Source organism: Lissotriton helveticus, chromosome 6, assembly GCF_964261635.1.
Source record: "Lissotriton helveticus chromosome 6, aLisHel1.1, whole genome shotgun sequence".
NCBI lineage: Eukaryota > Metazoa > Chordata > Amphibia > Caudata > Salamandridae > Lissotriton > Lissotriton helveticus.
In genome coordinates this window covers 194,197,555-194,204,908 of record NC_136067.1, presented here as the reverse complement: position 1 = coordinate 194,204,908, position 7,354 = coordinate 194,197,555, and the positions used below count along the sequence as shown (strand labels likewise).

At 44.0% G+C, this 7,354-nt stretch overlaps 1 pseudogene; it reads right to left on the bottom strand.

The window, feature by feature from the left end:
- Positions 1 to 4,119: 4,119 nt before the first annotated feature.
- Positions 4,120 to 5,934, bottom strand: LOC144762220 (uncharacterized; annotated as a pseudogene).
- Positions 5,935 to 7,354: the final 1,420 nt, after the last annotated feature.

Below are 7,354 nucleotides of genomic sequence, written 5' to 3'. Positions count from 1 at the left end.
TAAGATACCAACGCATCACCTCTCCTGCCAGTAGGGAACCAATGCATCACCTGCCCTGCTTAGCAGTAATGAACTGATGCATCACCTCCCCTGCGAGTAAGGAACCTATGCATCACCACCCCTGTGTAGTAAGGAACGAATGCATCACTTTGCTTTTCTGGCACCTAACCTACCCTGCGTCTTGCATCGTCCTTGATTTTTGATGCATCTAAGTTACTTTGTAATTAAACAAATGCATCCATTCATTTCTATGGACTAAACTTGCTTAAACTTTTAAAGTGATATTTTGTCTTGTGTATGTTGGATTTTTGTCTTGTTGGTCTTGTTTTATTCAGAAAAATATTGACTATTTTTCTAAACTGGTGTGGACTCGCTTTATAGCGTTTTCACTGTGTTACTGTGTAGGGGTGTGTGACTCCAATACTCTGGCTAGAGTGAGGGTCCCTACTTGGACAGGGGACAAACTACCGCCAAATAGAGACCCCATTTCTAACAGTGGTTTATGTTCTCCAGATACTGCACAGTCAGCTGTTATAAATAAGTTCAGATAGGATTATATAAGTGGTCGCTATGAGCCATCATATACATAATATTCGTAAGGTCAGTCATACGCAATAGATTATGGAGCTGTCTCAGTAGTTATGAAGTGACCCATAACGACAAGTATTATTCAAGCTGATCATTCATCCTATATATCACTGTAATCTGTGATTTTGAACAGTTCACAAAGCTAAATATCTATTGTAGGGTTTTTGTTCATTTTCTAGAGGCATAGTATACAGATTTAAGCAGTCTCTAGTACGGTTGCAAACCATCTGTCCCTACGTTAAGTAATTTCTAGGTATGCTGTCACATCATGGAGGAATACTGACTTTTTATTAAGTAGGGCTGTGACTTCCATCGTTGTGGTCATTTTACACCAGACCTCTGTCCAGTAACTTTGGAGGATTGGACAGTCCGCCGGTATGTGGACAATGTACGCATTTAGGACGGAGCATCTCCAAGATCGCACATTTCTAATTAGATCCACCTTATGAAGCCTGATAGGGGTTCCAAGCCACCTGTGTATTAGAATCTCATAATTAGATTTGAGGAGGGCTTTTCAAAGATTTTTGTTGTGATTCAGTTGTATTTCATCTCAAACTTTGGCTGTGTAATCCTGATTGAGTCGCCACTCCCACCACATCTGCTGGTCCTTCGTAACTGGGTACAGGATCTTTGACTAGTTCTATATTGCCATGCCTGACTGTTTGCATTGACCCACGTTTTTTAAATAGTGCATGATAAGAGAGCTTGATAGGGCTAATTCACCCAGGCCTAATGGTTTAGGGACTCAATAACCCATTTGTTATTAGTTTGACAACTGGCAAGGTTAGAGATCAAATTACACCCTTGTTAGAAATGGGGGTCTCTAATTGGCAGAGGTAGGTACCTTTGTCCAAATAGGGACCCTTCTTCCTAGTCACGGTAAGGGGTATACACCTGTAAAATAACCCATGCTCACCCCCTTGGTAGCTTGGCATGAGCAGACAGGCTTATCTCAGAGAGAGCGTAAAGCATTTGCGAATGCATACAGTAACACAGTGAAAACACTACAAACGGACACAACACCAGTTTAGAAAAATAAGCAAAACTTTATCTAAACCAACAAGTACAAAAATGACAAACAAATCCAACATACAATACTTGTAAAAATAGTTACTATGCAAAATAACCTTTAAATTGGAGGAGTAACGAGAAAACAAGTTCCTCTGACTCAGAAGCTCCTTTTGGGGCTACCGCAATACTGAACACAACAGTCTAACAATTCCAGCCAACCGCTTTGGTACTGGTTAGCTAAAGCATCAACAGACTCGGATCAGTACCTTTCTTGTAGCGGCAAATGTGCCGATGCGAGTCAGCCGGGGCAACTGTTGCGGTTGCGATGCGAGATGGAAGCGTTCCTTGTCCTAACGGCTCGGTGCAGGCAGTGGCTCGTTGACGGTGCCGGTGAGACCAAGGCTTGCGTTGCAGGGCAAGAAGGTGCTCGATGCGGTGCTGGCAGGTCATGCTGCGGCAACGGAGCCGGTTGATGTTTGAGTCTGGCAGCAGCGGAGTCGGTGACGGCTGTACAGCGTGTAGTAAAGCAGTGCCAGAGCGGCTCATTGACGGAGTCGGTGAGACCAGGGTTGCATTGCAAAGCAAGGTGGTGCTCTCTGCAGTGTCTTGAGGACACAGAATCTGTTACAGACTCGGTGACAGAGTTGGCTGCTCTTTTCTTCTGTGACAACAGGAACCAGCGGAACCAGAGAAGGTGCCTAGAAGGATGGTGAGGTATTTGCGATTTCTGAGACATCTTGAACAGGGGACATGCTCCGCTTCAAGCCCTCGGAGATACTTTCTCACGCAGGATGCACACACAGTTCCTCTCCTCGGCAGAAACACCACTGCAGGCCAACCCCAGACAGCACACAGCAAAGGGGTAGTACTCCCCCACCCCCAGTTCTCCAGCTCTTCTCCTTCGCAGAGGTTCTTCTTGAAGTCCAAAGGGATCTAAAGTTCTGTGGTCTGGGCCCCAATATTTATACAGCAAAATCCTTTGTTCTCTGGTGGCAGAGGAGCCCTGTGCTCAGTCAAAACCAGTTCTGCCTTTCTAGTGCAGCTCCCGGCAAGAGGTGGAGACAGCATTATGGAAGGAACATCAGGCCCATTCAGGTGAAAGGAATCTCTTCCCCCCTACTATAAATGCAGCCCAGGTCTATTTAGCCCAGCCCTGACTCATCCAGATTCTCTGGAGCCACTGCACATCCCCAGAACCTGTCATTCGAAATCCAGACAGTCAATACACATCCTAGCTGATACACACTGGATGGCTAAGCAAGAAATAAGTACTTTCTAAAAGTGATATTTTCAAACAGAGAATGTAAGAATCACCCTCACCAAAAGATGCAGTTTAACATTCTGAGTTCAGGTATACTAAATGTTATTTTCCTACCTTGTTCCCAGGTGTAGTTATGTTTATAAGATGTTATAAGAAAACTCCACATTCTATCCTATGGGAACAGGTAGCCTTTCAATATTGAAAAAATAAATTGCAATATTTCACTATCAGAACATGCCACACACAGCAGGACATGTCCTACCTTTGTCATACACTGCACCCTGCACACATGGGTACATTGGGCCTACCTTAGGGGAGACTAACATGTAAGAAAAGGGAAGGGTTGGTGCCTGGCAAGTGGGTACACTTGCCAAGTCGTCATGCAGTACTAGACTGCAAACAGATACTGCAGTGGCAGATCTGAGGCACATTTACAGGCTGCTCATGTGGGTGGCACAATCAATGTTGCAGGACCACTAGCAGCATTTGATTTACAGGCCATGGGCACAACAAGTGCAGTGTACTAGGGACTGACTAGTAAATCAAATATGCCAATCATAGAATCACTAATCCATAACAATAATATACACAAAGGGAGCACATGCACTTTGGCAATTGGCACTCAAAGCAGTGGCAAAGTGCCCAAAGCATCTAGACCAGAGAAAACAAAGACCAACACACAGCAAAAACACAGGAGGCAAATGCAAAAATACAGGGGAAACCCACGCCAATGGTGCCAGGTCTAACAGCCTTGACTTGTGCAAATTATTTAAATTTGTTACCTGAGATTAGGTGGCCTAATGCCGAGAATGCTTGTATCTCAAAGTTTGGCCAGGACTGTTCCTAGACTTCTATTTGGATGGCACAATTCCTTGAAATGTTTGCCTCAATAGGGCGGTATCTGTCTATCTTAAATACTCTTTGTGCTCTATGCCATGCTTAGAGTGATATATTTAGGATGAGGTTCATGTGTATCACCAGTTGTTTGTCTTTATTCTGGACTATTTCTAGGTTTTCCTGTTTTCAGTTTCTATTTTGGGTAAATTCTGGTGGTGTTTTGTCAGTGTTTTCCAGTGATTTCAATACCTGAAAAAAACAGTGCTTTTCAGTGATTTCTAATTTTCGCGCCATAAAAAACAACTGAAACGGTGTTTTTCCCGTGTTTATGAAACGCTTTGCTTTTATTATTGCTGGCTTTCTTCATTGATGCATGGCATATAGACAGTGCATGTACGTGTATATGAAGTCCAAATACATTTTCACAAGTCAAATTTATTGTAGAACACCATACAATATTTCTTCAGAGATTCTTTAGTCATTCGTGCTCTCTCTTTCCTTCCCATGTACACTTTTATTTGTGAAAATGCCCTCTCAACATTGGCACTTGAGACTGGCAACGCCAAAACAGCCAGTACACAACTTGCCAACTCTTGCCACTGACGTAGCTTCCCATGCCAGTACTGGTGCACCTCAAGGTTGACCTACTCTGGGACAGGTTCTGCAACATACGCGTTGAACTGGGTGCACATGCCCTCAGAGGTATTAAAGCGGTCAAAAATGAAGCTGTACTTTGAAAAGTCCGGAGAAAATTCCCCTTTACGGAATGGATCTAACACTTGTGCAGCGTACCAAAGTGAGGCTTCATTGACTTCAAACGCCATGGTTGGTGAAGGGACATTTCTATGCATCATAGCTAGCCATTTCTCATGCATGGTAAAATAAAATTTCCTGAATTGGTCTTCAACACTTCTTTGCTTCCCAAGTGGCAAGCATTCTAACAGGGAACATGTTGCCGTGCCAAAGTCACTAAAAGTGTCGTCTAGCCTACTCTCGAGGAGATGTTTGACATCAACACCAATTATACTGAACACTTGGTAGACAAGGCTGTTTTCTGACTCTAGTTTTTTTATTATGTCCACTACAGCAGTCATGTTTTCCTGTAAAAATCTAAGGATGCAGTACAGTGTACTTTTCTTGACATCACTATCAATATGCACCCGAAGATCCTCACATTTCTTGCCTTTTGCATCATCACTAAGCAAAAATTCAGTAAGCGGTCGCCACATAGATAATATTGCAGTCACGGCCTCTAGTACTGAGAACCACCTACTAAATGACACAGTTGGGATGACTCTTTCTTTGCTGCCACACAAAACACAAAATGAGAAATATTTGCATTTGAGTTCCCGCGCATAACGAAACAGTGCGCCTGAATGTACTACAAAATCAATAGCATTCTTCATCAGCTCAGAAGATTGTAATGCTGCTTTCAGCATACCATCTAGCAAGTGGCAAGGATCTCTCACAGGGAAACACTTCAGCTCAGGTATTGCTTTTGACAGGTCATCACATAACTTTTTCATATACGTAGCTGAATCGCTGCAAATACAAACAATATCTCCCCAATCTTTGCTAAACTTGGTAAGAACTCTCTGCAGCAGCATTCCAAGTGACAATGCATTGCATGTTTCCAGTACATCCAGATCTGCCATGATGGTACGTCTGTGCCATCCATTTTTTGCATCACAAAATGTGATTAGCACTGCCACTGCTGGGTCGCCACGCATCTCTGGGGTTTCATCAATGGTAACAGAGATCTTAACATCACCTTGCAGTAACTCTGAAATATGTTCAATATATGCAAGGAACACCTCTGGTAGGTATTTCTCATACATTTGTGTTGGTTTTGGTAATGTTTTGAATGCTGGTGCACGCTTGCGGAATAGATTCCCAATCGGTCCATCAGCTTGGTGGAAGCTGGCTCCAGATTGCACTAGGGCACGTACAAATTCATGTGCCACATCCTTTTCTTCCTCACGTTTTCTTTTGAAGCGGGTCATTGTCTCAGCAAGAGACATCTGGCAAAGGCTGTCGCTATTAGGTGGCTCTTTCAATTTCAAGTGGGTCTTGGTGACAAGATGTTCAGCAATTCGGCTTGCAGTTTTCCCACTTACTATTGGGACAGTCACTCTGCAAAACCTGCAAATTAACATCTTTTGCCCACGCACTTCTTCAACCATGAAATCTTTGTTTTCCAGCACATAATCTTCTGCCGTCTTTATTCTGCGGGGCATTCTGTTCTGCGCAAAGTAGATCATAAAAAAAGACACTTTGAAACCGGTTGTGTACTGTTGAGAAAATGATGCCACTGAACAGGCTGCCAACCAATTGGTGAAATTGAATAACACATATTTGAGGCATAGCATAAAATGAGGAGGTGAGCCTGCAGAGGCGAGGCGGCGCTGTAATTTACACCGAGGCACGTTTTAACAAAAGGCCAACCCTGTCCTCCCTCCGCTATTCTGCCCCTGCTTATAAGGTACAGGGGGCATCAAAGCTGACGATTCTGTAGCAATTTTAAAGTGCGACAAAACACACACTTTCACTTACCAGCTGGGCCTTAGAGCACTTGCAGTACTGGCGGTCGTCCTCTGGTCGTCTTCTTGTCGTCGTGCGGGACTGGAATGTGCTGCAGTGTGCTTCGGTGTGTGGGGCCAGACAAAGTGCGGACAGCATTTTCAATGGGACCTGGCCCCACCCACCAACCTTGCCAACCAATGTGTCTCCCCGAATTTAATGGGGGTGACACACATGCCAAACTGCTTTGTTCTCGGCCTAAATTGGAGCTTTTCTTCAAATGCTTTGGCTCCATCAAGTGGCCAAGTGGTGCAATAACAATGAAAATCGGTGACACTCCGGTTAAACCTTGTCAGCTGATTTTCACACCGGTAGTGTATTGTCGGGCAGATTCGGTTTTAACCGAATTCCGGACTGCCTAACTATTTCCTAAGCTAGTGATCGGTCTCATGAGTCAATTTTTTATTTTAACCTATAAAAGGATCTGAAGCGACATATTCATGCAATATTGGGGTTGCTACAGATAGGACAGTCAATTCGACTCAGCATGTGGTAGTTGAAGCCCTCTCCATTCTTTTGATGCATGTGGTTAGCTTGATGCTTCCTGCTATGCCACACATATGCCTTCCATAATGCAGAAAGCGTGCATTTTATGGTTGTTTGAACAATTAGTGGTAGCATGAAGAACACATAGGGACCTAATTTTAAGCCCCTAGTGCCACGGGAGTGTCACTGTTGTTAACGCTCCGGTGGCACTCTGCGCTAATCCATATTTACAAGGCCACACAAAACCAGTTTGAGTGGCTCTTCACGGCCTTATAAATATGGCCCTCTTTCCTGCAGTACTCTGCGTCAAAGGGGCTTGTCATGGGTGTTACTGTGGGTCTTCCCACGTAACACCCATGGCTTAGCAACAAAGAGAAATACTTTTATTTGTCCTAATTTTTGGTGCAAGGGTGTCTGCATTGGCACAAGGCTGCTGTTTGTGTGCAGTTGCAGGGGAGAAGACACGGGTGTGCCATTTTCTTATAAATCAGGCGCATCCCTGCATTTGTTAAATGAATCAGTTCGATGCAGCAAAGTTGCTTGCGGTGCCACACTTCCCCATTTCATTGTAAATATGCCCCATAGCTTAAG